The sequence below is a fragment of the Lipotes vexillifer genome, unplaced genomic scaffold (genome assembly GCF_000442215.2).
Source record: "Lipotes vexillifer unplaced genomic scaffold, Lipotes_vexillifer_v1.1 scaffold421, whole genome shotgun sequence".
Classification (NCBI taxonomy): domain Eukaryota; kingdom Metazoa; phylum Chordata; class Mammalia; order Artiodactyla; family Lipotidae; genus Lipotes; species Lipotes vexillifer.
In genome coordinates, this window is record NW_006781198.1 from 528,513 (window position 1) to 532,526 (window position 4,014).

Sequence of the window (4,014 nt, forward strand, 5' to 3'; positions counted from 1 at the left end):
TCCTCCCTCCCTCCCTCCCTCCCTCCCTCCCTTCCTTCCCTGATTATTTTGGCTAAGCCTTCCAGTACTATGTAGATTAGAAGTGGTGAGTGGGCACCCTTGTCTTATTCCTGATCTTAGAGGAAAAGCTTTCAACCTTTCACCATTGAGTATGATGTTAGCTTTGGGCTTGTCATGTATGGCCTTTATCATGCTGAGGTACATTCCTTCAGTACCTAATTTATTGAAATTTTTATCATGAAATGATGTTGAATTTTGTCAAAAGCTTTTTCTGCATCTGTTGAGATGGTCATATCATTTTTGTCTTTTATTCTGTTGATGTTGTACATCACATTTACTGATTTGCATTTGTTGAACCATTCTTGAGTCCCAGTGCTAACAATCCCACTTGATCAATTTGTATGATCCTTTTAATGTGCTGTTGAATTTAGTTTCGTAATATTTTATTGAGAATTTTTGCATCTCTATGCATCAGAGATACTGCTCTGTAGTTTTTTTCTTGTGCTTTGGAATCAGGGTAATGCTGGCCTCATAGAATGAGTTTAGGAGTGTTCTCTTCAATTTTTTGAACGTTTGAGGACTGGTGTTAATTCTTTAAAAGTTTGGTAGAATTCACCAGTGGAACCATCTGGTCATGGACTTTTCTTTGTTGGGAAGTTTTTGAACACTAATTCAGTCTTACTCATATTGGTCTGTTCAGGTTTTCTATTTCTTCATGATTCAGTCTTGGTAAGTTTTTTTTTTAATTAATTAATTTATTTATGGCTGTGTTGGGTCTTCGTTTCTGTGTGAGGGCTTTCTCTAGCTGTGGCAAGCGGGGGCCACTCTTCATCGCGGTGCACAGGCCTCTCACTATCGCGGCCTCTCTTGTTGCGGAGCACAGGCTCCAGACGCGCAGGCTCAGTAATTGTGGCTCACGGGCCCAGTTGCTCCGCGGCATGTGGGATCTTCCCAGACCAGGGCTCGAACCCGTGTCCCCTGCATTGGCAGGCAGATTCTTAACCACTGTGCCACCAGGGAAGCCCCAGTCTTGGTAAGTTTTATGTTTCTAGGAATTTATCCATTTATTCTGGATTGTCCAATTTGTTGGCTTATAATTGTTCACAGTAGTCTCTTAAGATCCTTTGTATTTCTGCTGTATTAGTTGTAATGTCTCCTCTTTAACTTTTGATCTTATTTATTTGAGTCTTCTTTTTTTTTTCTTGATTATTCTAGGTAAAGTTTTGTCAATTTTGTTTATCTTTTCAAAAACCAGCTCTTAGTTTTGTTGATCTTTTCTGTTTTTTGTTGTTGTTGTTTCTATTTTATTTATTCAGCTATGATCTTTATTTCCTTCCTTCTGCTAACTTCCGTCTTATTTTGTCATTCTTTCTCTATTCTTTGAGATAATTAAGTTGTTTATATGAGATCTTTCTTTTTTCTTAATGTAAGAATTTATCACTATAAGCTTCTTTTTTAGAACTGCTTTTGCTGCATTCCAGTTTTTATGTTGTTTCCAGTTTTGTTTGTTTCAAGGTGTTTTTTGATTGTCCTTTTTGTTTTCTTCTTTGACTCATATTTTCAGAAGTGTGATACTTAATTTCCATATATTTGTGCATTTTCAAGCTTTTCTCTTGATTTCTAGTTTCATATTTATTATTATTAATAATAATTTAATAATAATATTAAATTATTGATTTCTAGTTTTATACCATTTCAGTCAGAAAAGATACTTGGTATGATTTCAGTCTTCCTAAATTTCCAAGACTTTTTTTGTGGTCTAACATATGATCTATCCTGGAGAATGTTCCATGTGTGCTTGAAAAGAATGTGTAGTCTGCTGTTGTTGGGTAGAATGTTCTGTACATGTCTGTTAGGTTTATCTGGTCTAAAGTATAGTTTAAGTCTATTGTTTCCTTATTGTTTTTGCTCTGGATGATCTATCCATTGATGAAAGTGGGGTATTGAAGTCCCCTACTATTATTGTATTGTTGTTTATACTCCTTTCAGATCTGTTACCATTTGCTTAAAATATTTAGGTGCTCTGATGTTGGGTGCATGTATACTTAAGATTGTTGTATCTTTTTTATGAATTGACCCCTTGTCAATGTATAATGACCTTCTTTGTCTCTTGTTACAGTTCTTGACTTAACAGCTATTTAGTCTAATAAAGGTATAGCTACTCCTGCTTTCTTTTGGTTTCCACTTGTATGGAATATCTTTTACCATCCCTTCACTTTGAGCCTATGTGTGTCCTTAAAGCTGAAGTGAGTCTCTTGCAGGCATCATAGAGTTGGATCTTATTTTTGAATGCATCCAGCCACTTGCTGTCTTTCGAGAGACAGTTCGATCTGTTTACATTTAGAGTAATTATTGGAAAGTAAGGACTAACTAATGCCATCTTATTATTTTCTGGCTGTTTTGTATTCCCTCATTCAGTTCTTGCTTTCATGCTGCATTCCTTTGTGAATTGATAATTTTCCAGAGTGGTATGCTTTGATTCCCTTCTCTATTTTTGTGAATCTACTATACGTTTTTGCTTTGTGGTTGTCATGAGGCTTACATAAAACATTTTATAGATATAATAGTCTATTACATGCTGATAACTTAAATCTGATTACACACGAAATCTATCCTTTGCCTCCTCTCCTTGTATGTCCTATTTCCCCTCCTATTTCATGTCACAATTCACCTCTTTTTTGTATTGTGTATTCATTAACAACTTAGTATAGCTATAGTTATTTGTAACACTTTTGTCTGTTAACCTTTGTACTAGAGTTAAGTGGTTAACACTCCACCATACTACATTATTATAGTTTTCTGACTATATACTTACCTTTACCAGTGTGTTTCATATTTTCATGTTATCAATTAGTGTCCTTCCATTTCAGCTTGAAGAGCTCCTTCAGCATTTCTTGTAAAGTAGGTCTGCGGGTGACAAATTTTCCCAGGTTTTGTTTGTCTGGGAATGTTTTTAATCTCTTTAATCGCTTTAATGTTTCTGAAGGACAGCTTTGCCAGGTAAGGTATCCTTGGTTGGCAGTTTCTTTCAACACTTTGACTATATTATCCCATCTCTCTTGTCCTGTAAGATTTCTGCTGAAAAATTTCCTGATAGCCTTATGGGGGTTCCCCTGTAAGCTTTCTCTTGCTGCTTTTAAGATTCTCTCTTTGTCTTTGATTTTTGATAGTTCTATTATAATGTGTCTTGGAGAGGATCTCTGTAAGTTGATTTTGTTTGGTGAGCTTTGAGCTTCATGAATTTGAATATCCAATCTGTCCCCAGATTTGGGAGGTTCTCAGCTGTTATTTCTTCAAGTGTGCTTTCTGCCCCCTCCTCCCTCTCCTCTCCTCTCCTTCTAGACTACCTTTTGTAGTGTTTTGGAGAAGCAAGTCAAGGGGAGGATCTTAAAGGGGTAGCCAGAAACTTTGTTATTGCTTAATTTTATTTGGGTCCCCAAAGTAACTGATTTGTGGGACATAGAAATTAAGCTGTGTGTTGCAGTGCATGGCTTGTGGGCTTTCCCTTCAGATTACACCTCTCCTGCCCCACGTCATCCTACTCCTCCCCTACACTCGCCCCACACTCCCACCTGACTCTGTTGTTCGCTGCCTTCTGGACACATGCAGCTCCACTGTCATGGGCACATGCAGCCAGTACAGTTACACAGGGCTCTGTGCTTGAAAGCTGCTCTGTGGTTGCCATCTTGAACTTCTTAATAATTTTATATTTTGATTTGTGTTTTGTAAGTGAAGTCTCATGGGAAAATGGAGCATGTGCTGGGGGTTTGGAGCCTTGGTTTACATGTGGTCCCACCTCCTGCTGCTCCCCCACCCACCTTCTCAGGACAGATTCCCAGCCACTCATTCAGCTCTCTCTGGCCTGGGCTTGGTGGGGACACTGGGAGAATTGAGGTCATATGTATATAACTGGGGCCCTGGACTCCTACAAGGGTATGTACTTGCTCTGTGATTATCTTGTGCTCAAGGACGCACAACATTAAATAGCAAATAAAGAACACACGACAGGTTGGG